The sequence below is a fragment of the Rousettus aegyptiacus genome, unplaced genomic scaffold (assembly GCF_014176215.1).
Source record: "Rousettus aegyptiacus isolate mRouAeg1 unplaced genomic scaffold, mRouAeg1.p scaffold_m13_p_15, whole genome shotgun sequence".
Taxonomy (NCBI): domain Eukaryota; kingdom Metazoa; phylum Chordata; class Mammalia; order Chiroptera; family Pteropodidae; genus Rousettus; species Rousettus aegyptiacus.
Window position 1 is genome coordinate 10,697,300 of NW_023416290.1, and position 16,435 is coordinate 10,713,734.

Consider the following 16,435-nt stretch of genomic DNA (forward strand, 5'->3'; position numbering starts at 1 on the left):
TACATATGTAAAGTGCATACTCAAATGATAGGTAGAAAGATGGCCCCCCAAAGTCCACACCCTAGTCTTCAGAACCGTGACTATGTTACATTTCATGGTGAAGAGTTAAGGTTGCATGGACAACACAGATGGACTTGAGGGCATTAAGCAGTCAGATAAATCAGACAGAGAAAGGTAAATACCATGTGATCTTACTTACATGTGGAATCTAAAAAAAAAAAAAAAAAATCAAAACAAAAATGAACTCATAGATACAGAGAACAGATTCATGATTGCCAGGCATGAGGGGGACTGGTGGGAAAGAAATGGGTAAAGAGGTCAAAGGGTACAAATTTTCAGCTCTGAAATAAATAAGTCATGGGATGTAATGTTCAACATGGTGACTAGTTAATAGTACTGTATTGTATATAGGAAACTTGCTAAGAGAGAAGATCTTCAAATCTCTCATCACAAGAAAAAATTTATAGCTGTGTGGTGATGGATGTTAACTAGACTTCTTATGGTGATCATTTTGCAAACCATTTATTTCTTTTCTCTTCTAGATATCTGCAAGGTGCTTTTAATTCAATCTTATGTGAATATAAAGATTTCCGATTCGACAAACATTTCCTCTGCAAAGGATTAAGACAGAGGGAAGGTTTGCAATATATACATATATTGAATCACGGTCATACATCTCAAATTAATATAATGTTATATGTCGATTTTAACTCATTTAGTTTTTTAATTTAAAAAATTAATCTTAAAACATGGAATTAAAAGATGGAATTAAGGTTGCTAATCAGCTCTCTTTAGGAGAGGAAGAATATCCTGGATTTTCTGGGCGGACCCAAGGTCCATAAAAGTGAAAGAGGGAGGCAATGGAACAGAGTCAGAGACAGAGATGTGAAGGATGGTCAGAGAGATGTAACGTTGTTGACACTAAAGGTGAAGAAGGGGCCATGAGCCAAGGAATGAATGTGTGTGGCATCTAGAGACTGGAAAAAGCAGGAGAACGGATTCATTCCTAGTGCCTCCAAAAAAAGAGGGCAGCCCTGCTGACACACTGCTTTTAGCTCAGTGACACCCATGTCTGACTTCTAACCTATGGAGCTACAAGATAATACATTTGTGTTGTTTTAGGTCTCTAATGTGTGGTAGTTTGTAATAGCAGCAGGTAGAAAACAAAGTAGATACATAGATATGTCAGGAGCCCTACAAAGGTTGTTAGTGTGTGAGCAAGTGTGGGTATATGGTGAATTGTCTTTTATTTCCTTCCAGTTTTAGAAACCATGCTAACTTACAAACCTCTTATTTTTGTTTTCTTTCTTTATTTAATTACAAGAATTTGATTTACCATACCATGATATTATCTTCCAAGTTAGAGTGCTATTGGTTAACAGCTTAACCCATTATGGTTCCTTGATGATAGCAGCTGACAATTATAGGAAATAAATTTTACTTAAGTACTATTTAGTTTCTTATGATTTTCTTATTTGTGTCTAGACATCTAAGAGTATCATACAAATTCATTTTGAGTTAATGATGCCTGAGACTAACAGGAGTGGCTCTGTCATTTGCCTGAGAGGTAAGGAAAGAGGTTGTCAATGGAGGCAGGCCACACTCACTGAGAGATCCTGCCTCTTCTCGGCTTTATCAAAAAAGCACGTTATGCACATTATTGCCTTTATCCTCATAACCACACCAATATTATCCCCATTTTACATATAAAGAAATAGTAGTTCAAAGAGGTGAAATAATGCTACCCAGTAGTAGTAAAATGACAGAGCTGAGTCCATTTCATTTGAAGCCCATGAGCTCTTTAGAGCGACGCAGAGCCTCCAATGTGAACAAGCGGTGCTGGGTGAAAAACATCGAGGACATCAAGGGAAAACACTAAGTGCAGAAGAGTTTACAAACTTAAATGCCTGAAGTGCCCAGGGGGCACCACAGATGCTGAGTGTCAGGAAAGGGGAAAGTGAGATGACAAATGGCAACTGACAACCAGTCTTTGTGAGCGGCAAGAGGCGCATGCCCTCTCTAAGGAGTGACTGACAGCTGCTGTCAGCTAGTTGTTGCTATGTGAGAGCATAGGCCCAGGGTTGCCAGATCTATTAATTTTTCAATAAAAGAGCAATATACATTTTAATGTGAAATGGCATAATTTCAAAAGTGCTAGGAACAAAATCAGATTTTCTTAAACACTGCAGGCCAAATAAACCACATTTATCTGGTTAATCTGCCCATGGGCTGCCAATTTGAGACCCTAGGGATCAATCCTGACTCAGGGAGAGATCCTTAGTCATGCTAAAAGAGAAGTCGTGGATGGACTGGAGTGGATTTTTACTGACCTCCTTGAGTGAAGAGGTGCCCTAATCTGAGAACAAGGGAGGCTTGTTCTAGGGCATTGAGGCACGTCAGAGAAGGGAGTACGGCTCCACTTTTCCACAAAATCTTCTTAAAGAGGCCAATCTAACCAATAATTAAAGCAATTCTAAACATCTTAATCCATGTTATTTTTCCTTTTCCTCTTTGCTAATACATAAGCACTCTTGGGTAAATCTTCATTGGTAGATATATTCATCTACCATATTTTTATATGTGATAAGGAGTAGCCAGATTAGATATTTTAATAAAAGCAGCTTAATTAATAACATGGATTCAATTTTGTATGTATTTTAAAAGTTGACATCTCACAATACAGTCATGTGCCAAATAACATTTCGGTCAGTGATGAATCGCATATATGACGATGGTCCCATAAGATTATAATGGAGGTGACATCCATAACTGTCACCTAGTGATGCTGTCGCTATTGTAACATTACTCACGTGTGTATGGTGACACTGCAGTAAACAAACTGACTGCGCTACCAGTCATGGTATGTACATATATACATTCATAAACATAGCACATACAACTACAGTAGTGGGCTAGACCATCTAGGTATGTGTTAAGTGCACTCCACAATGTTCACACAATGAAACTGCCTAACAATTCATTTCTCAGAACGTATCCTCATGTTAAGCAGCACATGACTATATCTACAGAGTAAAAAGAAATGGCATAAAACTGTGCATATTTATTCAAAATAGTGCAATATCAAAAGAAAAAAAAACTTACTGACACACGTTTGAAGTAGAAAGCTCTGATGTGAGAAACACAGTTGCAGGAAACACTGAGGGATGAGCCAACGCAGGAGAGTGCAAGCTATACAGTAGACATCATCTTCACCATTGTGACTTTTTCCCAGCAGAGCTCTGCGGCCATGTAGAAGGCAGACAGCTGGGTTGAACCTGGGTTGGGAAGGTTCAAGACAATGACAGTGAAGCAGAGGAAGAGAGCCCAAGGCAAGGCCATGCCAACTACACCTGCTAAGGAAAGGAGGTGATAATAGGCAAAGGTCAAGGCCAAGGGCATGGGGTACTTGAACAGTTACAGAGGTTAACAAAAACTATCTGCACACGCGATTAATATTTTACATTTTAAATTATACTGTAGTCTTCAAAGCATTTGTAAAAGTAAAATTTATTTTTTAGAGCAGCTTTAGGTTCAAAGCCAACTGAGCAGAAAGCACAGAGAATTCCCATACACTCGTTTCCAGAGAGGCACCACCTTCCCTACTACTGACATCTCCCATCATAGCGGCATGTTCGTTTAATTAATAAATCTACATCCACACATCATGATCCCCTAAAGACCATAGTTTACATTAAGGGTTCACTGTTGGTGGTGTATGTTCTATGGGTTTGGACAAGTGTATAATGACGTGTATCCATCAGCATAGTAGCATGTAGAGTAATTTCACTGGCCTACAAATCCTCTGTGCGCCATCTAGTCATCCCTCCCTTCTCTCTAACTCCTGGCAACTACTGATCATTTTACTGTCTCCATAGTTTTGCCTTTTCCAGATTGTCACATAGTTGGAATCATACAGTATACAATCTTTAGATTGACTTATTTTACTCAGTAATATGCATTTAAGCTCCTTGCCCATCTTTTTGTGGTTTAATAGCTTATTTATTTTTAGCATTGAATAATCTTCCATTGTATGGATGCACCAGAGTTTACATATTCACCTGCTGCAAGACACCTTGGTTGCTTCCAAGTTTAGGTGGTTATGAATAAAGCTGCTCTAAACTCCATGTGCATGCAGGTTTTTGTGTGGACAATGCATTTTTATCTTTGTATTCTGAATATAGAGCAACTCTTCTAAATCGAATCCTAACAAGCCAAATATAGCACACCAAATCAAAGCATTTATCAGTACGACCCGTAGCATTTATCCTTCAAATACACAATGAAACAGCAAAAACTATGATGTTAGGAATAAAAAACTCTAAATAATGATTTCAACAAATGTTTTGAGGAATTAACTCTCCACTTTGTTATCTCTCCCTATTTTTTTTTCTGCTCCACCTGTCTTCAATTCTTAATACAGTTAGCATGATAGATCAATGGATGCTGTAGCCTGGCTGTTTGTGTTTGTTTAGTTTGAATGTGGGGCTCTGACACTTATATGAGATTATGACTTGAAGCAAAGTAACATCTTCGTGCCTCTTGTTCTTCACCTATAAAATAGAGGATTTTTAATAGTGCTTACCTCATGGATTAAACACATAGCCATAAATGCTTAGAATGATACCTGGCACATATCACATAAAATGAATAATGTATACACGGATCTCTTGTGTGAACACTGGTCTCACAGGCCTATACACAATCTTATCAGGTTTTCCTAATGAGTCAGACTTTCAGGTCTACAATTGGATTTTTTTTCTACTTACTTACAAACCAACGAGTTGGCTTATTACTGTTTCACAGATATTGGAAGAAGACAAGAGACATCAGAGTTGGAGAAAAATAACTGTTTTACTCACAGCACAGCATAAAAAGCATAAACACTGGAATATTTGCATCAATTCATCTTGTTCCAAAATTTCACAGGGGTGACACCAAGTGGCACAGATAGATGCTGCACACGCAGTGAACTCGGGAAAAACACATTGCCTTTCTACCAGGAAGCCAGCTAAGCTGTTCTTTGTTCCGAAGAGAAATGTTACTTCATCCCTCAAGGCTTCTTGCTGCAAACACCATCATGAGAGATGGCCTGGGTAAAGAGCAGTGGTAGAAAGCCTCTCGGCCCATAACGGTTCTTGCCTCCTGAGATTTACTCGTTTGTGTAATGTCCCCTCCAGATTGTGGGCTGGACTTATTGAGTCACTTCTAACTAAGTGAATGCAGCACAAGTGACAGGATGCTGCCTCTGACACGAGATTATAAAAAAAGACTGCAGCTTCCACCTTGCACACTCACTCACTCTGAGGGAAGACGACTGTCATGCTATAACCTGCCTCATGGAGAGACCTGCCTGGCAAGGAAAGGAAGTCTTTGGCCTACAGTCAGCCAGGACATGAGGCTTTCTGACAGCCACATAAGTGAGCTAAGAAGCAGAATCTTCCTCATTCAAACCTCGAGATGACCGCAGCACTGGACCACACCCTGACTGTAGCCTAGTCACAGACCCTGAGCTAGGGTCACTCAGCTAAACTGCACTCAGATTCCTGTCAGAAAATAAACTGTTGTTCTAAGCCTCTGTTTTTGAGTAATCTGTTATGCAATAATAGATAATTAATACAAGCAGCCAGGGCCTTGTATTGTTGGCATACCAAGCAAGGCATGCAGGGGCATAAGAGACCCATAGATAATTATCTTCTGACAACAGGTTAAAGCCATCTTTCTAGAGGAGGGCTGACATACAAGTGTCTAGTAACTAGGAAAAAGGCAGACACTGAAACTAGAAACTAGAATTTAGAAAGAGGCCCATGGCTGGAACTAGCCTTACAAATCTTGGAGCTAGTTTTTGAAGAATTTTGCTTGCTTGAGGACATAGTGCAGGGTAGAAAAAAGTGACTTGTGCTTTGTGCATGCAGTGGGAAGCAAGGTAGGGAGGAACCCTTTTACAGTGTCAAATGCTGAAATGCCTCCACTGCACTTAGTGAACCAAATTATAAAGTTGTATATTACTCCCTGTACTCATTTGCCTTCCATTCATCTGGAGCCCTCTGTAAACTTTTATTTAAATATTTTCCCTGGTCTTATCTGTACTCTAGGGAATTATGAGTCAAAAGCTTGAGCCACAATATTAAAAGGGAAACAGTGCCCCCTAACGGCCAGAGAGGCGATGGCTGGAAACCACTCCCTCCCAGAGCCAGCTAAAGAGGTAGAAGCTTAAGATAGGCAAGGGAGATGGCAAGTTTCTTTATAAATGTTAAAAACAAACAAACAAACAAATAAATAAATAAATTAGAAATAGCTTTGATTTAAAGCCTTTAAGAAATGGTATGACAATTGTGTAACTGTGTGTGGTGATGGATATTAACTAGATTTATTGTGGTGACTATTTTGCAATATACACAAATGTTGAATCATCATGTTGTACACTTGAAATATAATGTTATATGTTAATTATGTTTCAATTTTTAAAAAGCAATTCATTCGAAATAACTGAAAAATAAAGAAAGAAATCGGTATGGAAGGAATTTTTTTTCTTAACACAATTTAGTGTTTTGTTTTGTTTTTTCCAGAGGATCAACGTTATACATAATGGAGGGCCAGACGGTAGTGTTGTTCAGAACATGAGCTTTGGAATAGACAGGATTTTCTTTTGTTAACAGTGTATCCCTGGCCAAGATGATAAATCTGTCTGAGCCTATTTCTTCATCTGTTAAACAAGATAAGACCTCAATGGATTATAGAGAAGTTAATGAGATTATGTATATAATGTCCTTAGCACTTGGTAAACACTCAGAATTTGAAAGCTACTTATTTCATTAACTATTACTACTAGTAATATGTTAATGAGATAGTCATGTTCTACGTAACTACAACTACTTAATATACTATTCTACATGCTGGTATCAGAATTTTCAGGTATGAAGAATTTACAGAAGACATAGATTAGAAGAAATAGAGGAAAGGAAGACTCACTGGTCAAGAAAACCCAAGAATATTTGTAAACTTGTGGGAAAAACATACTCTTTAAAAACATTCTATCCAATACATACAGAGTTGTTAAAAATATACAATTAACATCACCAGCCTATTGATTAAGTAGTGAAAGGGGATGAAAAAGCAGTTGAACAAGTATGTTATCAAAGTTTATTAGTTAAGAAACGCAAAATAAAATAACTTTAGGTCTCATGTATCTTTTAAAGTTCCAAACACAAATGAAAAATAAAGAGTGGGTATTGGAAAAGACATCAGAAGAAGGCACTGACTGTGGAACAAAACAAATACATCTGACTTTGCCTCTTACCAGCTGTGAGCACAGGTACATTACTCTCCTGCTCTGTGCCTCAGTTTCCTTATCCACACACAGGACAGTAACAGCATCTGACAGACTCATTGTGAGGATTAAATGAAAAAGAGACATTTTCTCAAAGCACAATACCTGACTCTCAACAAAAGGTCTCATCGTCCTTGTCATAATTGTCTTCATTGCTACTTATGTGCTGATGTTATTACAGGCAGAATTGGAATAGGGGCTAGTTCTTCGGGAGATTCCTTAAAGCAATATTTAATAAGAGCTATAAAGTTACATACATGCCTTAATCCGTTCTAGGAAAAAATTTAAAGAGAAAAATATTACCTGACTAAAAATGTGTACAGCAATGCTAATTATGGCCTTCGAAACAATACAAATAAGTATATGTTCAACCTCGCAATAATAAAAAAAAATGCATATTAAAGCAAGATGGCTTCTTTTACTTATCAGCAGTGGTACACCAACGAAGGGTGTCGATATAAGTAGTGAGCAGGAAGGAGGGCAGGCAATAAGAGGGTGCATTGTCTGTAGAGAATTTAAAAAACAATTAAACATATCATCACGCTCCAGTGATTCTAAAATATGTCACTGGTAAAATATTCTTCCCTACAGGGAAGAGCAGGCTGCTCCTACTGCCCCCACCTCAGCATGCCCCTACCTAGCAGAAAAGGAAAAATATAACAGATTGACAGCATCTGTGTTAGTGTATGCCCATACGCTGTTGGTGGAAGTATACAGCTTCTGGGGGTGGCAAACTGGAAAGATTTCATTAACACCTTAAATGTGTTTCCTTTGACCCAGTAATTCCACTTCTTGAAATCTAGAGCACTAAAATATTCCTAAATGTACCCAAAGATATATGCACAGAAAAAGTCAGAAAAGGGGGATAATACGGGGCACAGCCTAAACATTATCCACTAGGGGAGTGGGTAAACAAATTATGGCACATGGCGGAATTCCCTCGAATGGTTGGGAGACTGGATTATATATATCTCTCCTCAGACCTCTTCTGACTCTTCCCATTTTAGGTCCAATTCAACCAAGACGTTACCTCTAAGCTCCAGCCCTTATCTATGGCTAGTGTCTGTCTTGCCTTGTCTTCTATACACTTATGTTATAGGGACCAAGAGAGGGCAGCTGAAGCCACAGTAGCTAGATGACTGAGGATTCAAGAATCCTGGCTCCCAACCCTCTCTTTCATCTCAAAACAATTAATATGCATCTGTCAAATGCCTCCTAGTTAGAGCATGATCCAATAGACACACTTAGAATTACTCAAGCTACACTTTAAATTCAGTCTCATTCATTATCCCTATAACTTAAGTAGGTAGAGTATGTCCATTTCACATGAGAAAACTATGGCTTAGAAAAGTTCAATGGTTTCTCCAGCTTGTGAGCGGCAGAGCCAGGATTAAGCCCAAATTGTGGGAGCACAGGTTCAGTAAAGATACTGCCTTTTGTTTTGTAGAAGTGAAATAACATTCCATGTCCAGTTTTCTGTAAATATGGTTTAGGCTTAACTTGGAATTATATCCTTGCTTTGAATCATCAAACTAATAAATAATTCAAAATGATTAACATTAGGATGGATATTTAAAAACTTTTACTTTAAATTGGCAATAATATTCATGCACTACAAGCTGTTGAAACAACCACCAAAAAGAACTAGTGATCTAATTCTAGTTACTGCAGGTGATAAGCCTCTCTGTGCCATTGGTAACAGAAGCTAATGACAGCAAAGAAATCAAATCCAGTCCTTGCAGGAGTCAAGTCACTGAGGTGAAGAAAACATGTATAGTTTGGTCACAGCTTCTGCGCATCCTTAAAAGTGGAACCGAACTTGGCTTTTACCAACGCTGCCTCTGGCTCAACTATTTTTAATTTTCTAATTTAAAAAGGTAAAAAAGGCTGAGGTTAGCAAACTGGAGCATTATCTTAATTGTTTTTAAAAACATTTGAGAAACTGTGCTATTTTCAGATTCTGTTAATTTAATAACATTAGACAAATCACAGTGAGTAAGAGGGTCAAGAACCTGAGAAGGCTGAATGATAAAATTAAAACATTAAGCAGGAACACTCCTATTTAACAGCTTGCGCATGCATGCCAAGTGTGGAGAATGTCTATGGTTCACTGAACTGTGTTGTATGCCAGACACTTCAAAGAACATTCCAGAGAGATGGTTTGACTTACTGGAGGTTTAAAGGCTCAAACCTCATATTTTGTCCTGTTTCTTTGAGATTTTATTGTTAAATATTTAGATATTTTATAGGAAAACTAATCCAGTAAAAAATAATGACATAATTTTTTTTAAATGAGTAAAAGAAAAAGAAAACAGAAGGAAAGAACAGCACCCTGGATTAAAAGAGACTTAAAGGACCTAACAATCAAATGCACTATGTGGATCTTATTTATATTCTGATTTAAACAAATCTACTATCAAATGACATTTTCAAGACATCAAGGAAATTTGGTTGTGGAATTGGAATTAGATGTTAGCAATAAGTTGTTAGTTTTTTTAAATGTAGCTTTGTGGTATGTAAAAAAAAGTTCATATTTTAGAGATGGATCCTTAATACATGAAGTAACAAAAGCACATATTTGTGATTTCCTTTTAAATATTTTATCAAAGGAAGAAAAAAGTGACAGGTGAAGTAATGTCAGCAAACTTAACATTCACTGAGTAATTAATTCCCAAGGTAATGGGAACTTATTTATTGTACCTTTTCTTTTTATGGAAGTTTAAATTTTTTGAAATAAAGTTTTTACAAAATACCTACAAAATTTAATTGAGGGTGTGGTTATGGTTACAGCTCTAGATCTTTTAGACCCGTGAAGAGTCTGCGATGGTCATCATGAACTATATAAACAATTCTTTACAGGTGAAGTTAGTCTGTCTGTTTTATTTGCCATTACGGTTTTAATAAACTCTTTGACAAGTAGGAAACATACTCTGAGGTCATCAGAAACCTCCATTTGCCAAAGTTGTTCTGAATGGCATCTCTGCTTCCACTCTTGATTTTCTCTAGTCCTTCTCTACCTACTAGTGAGAATTATATTTAAAATCATAATTCTGGTCATCTCAGGCTCTGCTTAAAAGCCTTCAGTATTTGCCAATCCCTGGAATAAAATCAAAAGCTCTATCATGGCCCATACAGTCCTCTGTGAGCTAGCTTCTATCTCTCTCCTACTTCCTCTTGCCCACTCACTATGCTCCCACCTTGCTGGCTTCTTTCATCCCTTCAGTGGCTAAGGTCTGTCCTGGCCCATGACCTTCCCTGAGGCGCTCACTCTTCTTGGAACATCCTCCTCAACACTTACCCACAATACACTCCTCCACCCATTGTTTTCTCCCTTACCAAAATAGTTCTTTTCTCTTTTAGAGATTTTTACAATTTATTTGGGTTCATTTGTTTTATGCCAATTTTTCCCACTCTTCTCCATGTGTATTCTGTTCACCACTGTACAGCCAACAATATTCAATTTTTATTAAATCAGTTAAGAAACATTTCTTCCCAAACTTCCATGCCCATAAGTATCATATGAATATTGAAATTTAGTTTTGAAGTATTGGGAAAAAAGGAGTTTGGTGAATATTATCCAAAAAGTTGGCTTATACTTCAGAGGGATTAGGGTTGCGGTGACCAGCGGGCATTTGAAAGGAGAAATAAGAGTGTAGCAAGTGATGATTAGGCTGCAGAGCAAAACCGTACAAAAGGGAGATGTTAACCCACTATGATTCTTGGTGTGTTTGAGTTCACAAACTTCCATTTCTCGGAGATGCCTTTTCTGCTCAGTCAGTGCTCTGACTTCCACCCTAGTTCTCTGCTGTGCAATGAAACACAGTCCTCACCAACAGCAGAGATGCAGGGATGGGATCCAGGCAACTGACCAGCATCTCTCATCCGCAGGCCAGGGAGCAAAAGTTGTCAGCATACATACAAATATGTACAGATCCAAAATCACAAGGAGCTTTTAATGCACTTGTCTAAAAAGTGAGAGCTCAAACGTATACAATTTGAACAAGAGAATTAACAAATTTGAGCTAGTGGACTTACATATAACTGTACACCAGATGATGATTTTTAAAATTTTACATTACGAAGTACTAAAGATGTACCAGGTGCTGTTGTGATTTGTAGCTATTGGCTCATTTAAAGACTTAAAGAATATACATTCTTTCTCAGGTTATATGGAACATTTGTAAAAGTGACCATGTACTAAGTCACAAAGCAAATCTCAACAAATAATGAAAATTCAACATTTATAGATCTAATCACATGTAGTAACAAGACAAAAGCATGTTAAGACAACAGTTTCCCTGACAAAGGCCAGGAGAGGCAGGAAGAGAGAGAAGAGGATGGGTGAAATAAAGAAGTTTTACTTCTACCTAAAATATTTTATTTGAGAGAAGGGGGGAAGGAAGGAAGGAAGGAAGGAAGGAAGGAAGGAAGGGAGGGAGGGAGGGAGGGAGGGAGGGAGGGAGGGAGGGAAGGAGGGAGGGAGGGAGGGAGGAAGGGAAGAAGGGAGGGAGGGTTTCTGCTAAATGGTCCAGAAAAAATAATCTGCATATGTAATATAGAGAAACAAAGATAAGCAAATGTGATAGAATATGGACATTTGGGACACTGTGAGGGTGTATGGGAATTCTTTGTAACATTTTTTCAATTTTTCTAAAAGCCTGAAATTAAGTCAAAATATTTAAAAAGTTATAGCAATCATGGTAACCTCAACTTATGGGAAAATGAGTGTCACATTATCTTCTTTACATTTTAAGTCTTTCTTGATTAAAAGATAAAAAGAAAAAAATTTCAATCGAGTGCAACAAATCTTTTCATAAGAGGAACCCCTAGTGTCAGAAGGGATGAGGCCGTCATTCACCCAGAGAAGTCTGCCTCTTAGTAAACAGAAACAAGATGCTCTGCAAGCAGAGGGGGCTGAGGGCTTAGTCCCCACTCACCTATGGAGCTGGTGGCCCTGTGCAGGAAATGACCTGCCAACTTTTCGGTCCTGACTCCACATATCATTTATTTACATTTGGCAAGTTTTCTCTAAAACAGGATAAGTAGATTAATAATCATGAAAACACACAAAAGGGAGGCAGACTGGGCATAAAAGGTGGAGGGATTAAGAAGTACTAAAAGGCAGTTATACGACAGTCATGAGGATGTAGAGCATAGGGAATATAGTCAATAATATTGTAACAACTATGCTTGGTGGCAGGTGGGTACTAGACTTATCGGGGGGATCACTTTGTAAGTTATATAAATGAAACTAAGATAATATTGAATGTCAACTGTAAACAAAAAAAAATTGAAAACAAAAAAAAATTTTTTTTTTAAACACAAACTTGTTTACCCAGTATTCAGTTTCTGTGCAAGTATGCTAATGTTATTCAGTCGGTATTTCTAGGATACTCACTATAGCACTGCACTGGATATAGTAGAAAAGTATAAAAATAAAGACAAGACATGGACAAATGCTCACCCGCACCCACAATCTGACAGAGAAAGCGAAGGCACAAGTGCTTACGTGTGCCTGAGGTTTTACTGTCCACTTTCATTTTTGCTGCTTTATTTCATTTTCGATAACAATTCTGTGAAGTAGAATTCTTTATTCCTATTTTATAGCTGAAGAAGCCCGGAGAAGTTATTAATTAGCCCACAATTACACAACTACTAAGTGACAACGCCAGGAGTTTACCTCGGGTCTGTCTGAGTCCAAAATCCATGCTCTTTCCACATCGCCATGTTTATAAAAGTCACAAAAACATAGATACCATACAATTCCACTTACTCAATACTCTCGGGGATGAGTCATGTTGGACAGAGGAGTAAGTGAAAGGCCATCCTCTAGGAAACATTGTCCGAAACCTTCCAAGGTTAGAGCAGAGAATACTCCATAAGCCTGTGGGAAAGATGCTTTTCCTCCCCGTATTTCTTCTCCCACTTGGGCTTCTGGCATTTGAAGCCCAGTACATCTGGTGTCTGACACGTCCCCCCTAAAACTCCAGCAGAAGATAGCCAAAGATCCCTTTTTCTTTTTGCTCCCTCCAAGTACAAATCAGACAGATTGATAATTCAGAAATAATTTTAGTACATACTAAAGGAAAACAAAATAGGAAACATGTACAGAAAATACAACCAGCAGAAAGCAGTTGAATTTCCAAAGCAGTTTTCTAATACCAGATTAAACACCTATCCAGCCCTGAATGTTAAAACAGGGCTCTTGGTCCTAAAGGGTGGTACAACCCTGTGGGCTTGCTTGTCATCTCATGCCTCAGCATTTTGCTATCTCCTAGCCAGGTAGCTTTCAATATTTATCTTGTTCTTAGTCCTAGAAATGGGTCTAAACATCCTTCTACTGATTCCATATGTAACCTCCCTGTATTTTAGATTCCTCATCTGTATAAAAGGGGAATAATAAAAATATCTAACTCATAGAGATCAAATGAGGAGATCAAGTAAATGGCACATAGCAAACGCTTATCACATTTTTTTCTTCTCTTTTCCCTTCTCTGCACATGTGCATCACCATCATCATCGCCATCATCCTGACAATTACAGCTAATGACAGCACCTACTGTGTCTCAGGCACCATTCTAAGCATTTAACTTGCATTAACTAAGTTAATCCTCACCAAAATTTTATGAGGTAGGTACATTGACCACTTTCATTTTATGAAGACACTGAGTCACCAAGAGGACAAACAAGTTGCTCAAGTTCAAAAGCTGGGACTCAATCTAGCCAGCTGGGCTTCAGACCCGGCATATCTAACCACCATGCTATACCACTTACAAAATGGAGTCTTCTGTTCTGAAAATTAGCCATCCAGATTTATATCCCTCCAACTCAGTCTGCCTTTCTGGTCCATCTCCATCCCCAACCAGGGCCTATAAGTTGACATTAGAGCAAGAAGAGATAGAATTGAGGGAACATAAAAAAGAGCCTACAAGTGTACCTAATCATATAATCACAGATATAATTTATGATTAAAGATACAGCTATTTTATAATCTTCAGTTTTGTTGGAATTCTTAGAGCAGGCACTTAATACTTCCAAAAATCAATTAAAAATGCTTAAAGTAGATTTATTGTGGGAAAAAAAATTACCAAGCATAAGTAACTTTGGAAAAGAAAAAGGGACTGCATATAGAAGGGAGTGTATTTGTTTATTTATTTAAAGTCAGTTAAACTGTTTAAAACAATAACTTATCAGTTAATGGTGAATATTTTCCCATGTGATTGGGACCATGATTAAGAACAAGGATCAAAAGCTAACATGGGCTGAATTCCCGCAAAACTACTTTACTAGCTGTTTGAATTTTACTTCTGTGTTTTCTCATCTGTAAGTGGGAATAATGATACCAATCATCTAGGAATATTGTTAGGCTTAAAGTAAGACAATATAATTAAGGTGCATGGTATGGCATATTTTTTCTAACATCGTTGTAACTGCTGAAGAGTATCCTGTCTTATGGCTGTGCCAGGATTCATTTAACCAGTCCCACACTGTTAACACTTTGATCATCTTCAATACTATCAATATAAAAAGATTTTCCAAATATCTGGTTTTTTCTTTAAGGTTAAATCCTAGAAGTGTTTGGGGGAATCAAAGAATACCAACATCGTAACCTTGTGGCACACATTATCAAATTATCGATCAATGTGTAGTTTTACCAAGTTAATCTCTATACTGAAGGTATTTAATCAATTCTTACCGCCAATTGATTATTCTAAAGAATATGCTAATTTTATAGACCCAAAAAACCCCATGTTGTTATTTTACTTATATATTAGATGTTTCAATTTCTTCTTTTGTTGTACTATAAAGCTCATAGGCTCCATAAAGTATGAGACTAGCACAAAAATATAAGAATTGGAATAGGTAAAAATTTTAATGTAGCATATTAAAGATGTGGCATTTCAAGTCATTTATGTGGGGACAAATTTTCCCAATAGTTTTCAAAGTACTCCCTAAAGCATCTCCCGTGGGGAGGGTGGGAATGGGGGCAGGGGTTGCTGGCAGGTTGGAATAACTCTTATCTTGTTCCATTTATACCACGTTTATCTGTTTTATATATTGAACTTATTGATAAATTGAGCTGAAGTGTTCTGGACCTGAAAACAAAAATAAAACCATATTTAATGAAAGGTTTGGGGACAACTAGTATTTTGCGATGTAAAATAAATGACTCTCTCACATCCTATACAAAAATATTCATCAGCTAGATTAAAACATTAAATGGAGGGAAACTCTATAAACTACCAGAAAATATGAGCAAGCATTAATTTCTTTTCAAGCACATTGACAAAACTAGAGACCATAATGAGAAGTACTATTTGTTTGAGTTGGTTGTTCCTAAAATATGTGCCTCTGACACAGATTCAAATGTTTTTTTTTTTTTTTTTTTTTTTGTGGCCAAAAAAGTGTGGAAATGATACATAACAGCGCCAAGGGATGGCTTAGGGCGCCGAACACCCTCATCGTCTCTATCGGCATCCCCAGATCACCCCAAAATGTACACTTTACATAAAACTGTGCAAAACAAACACATGTAACTGAAGGACATATCCTAGTATCTTATACTGCAAGCAAATGCTTGACACTAAGCCCTTCCTCTCCCTAGACATTCTGGAGCCTGCAATGCTGCTCTCTGGAAAGAGTCACAATGTCATCAGCAACAGAAAGGCTCTGAGAAGTTCTACCATGAAAAAAGAAAACTAACTTCATTTACTCACCATTTCCTAAATTCATCTGACTACAGAACCCTTCCCTCAACATGATACCTATAAATATCCATAGAATTCATGGAGCGCACCTCAGTAAATGCCAGGATATATGAAAATTAGTATTTGAATGGGAAAATGTTGGGGAGAGGAGTCCTTGTGAAAGGTGTAGTGTCCATTTGTTGTTATTTTACTAACAGTCAACTTGAGGTTCTCATATTGTGATCTGCTGACACCTAGTGCCAATGTTTTAATTTAGCACATACACATAATTTTCTACAATATATTGCTGCCCATTTAAATAAAACTCCCTGTCTACAGACTGCCTTGAATTTAAATTCCCATATATCATCATTATGATGAACTTATATCTTGGAATAGTGTCAAAGGTTTATATAAATGA

General features: G+C 37.5%; 1 protein-coding gene across 4 annotated transcripts in view; it reads right to left on the reverse strand.

The window, feature by feature from the left end:
* LOC107514820 (serine/threonine-protein kinase Sgk3) overlaps nt 1-12,355 on the reverse strand; it is a 120,024-nt gene extending 107,669 nt beyond the window's left edge. For all 4 annotated transcript variants that reach the window (XM_036233290.1, XM_036233288.1, XM_036233287.1 and 1 more), the window contains exons 1-2: nt 12,265-12,355; nt 3,103-3,275 (exon numbers count right to left, since the gene is read on the reverse strand). The gene's annotated coding sequence lies outside the window, so the exon portion shown is untranslated. The remainder of the gene's footprint in view (nt 1-3,102; nt 3,276-12,264) is intronic.
* Nucleotides 12,356-16,435: the final 4,080 nt, after the last annotated feature.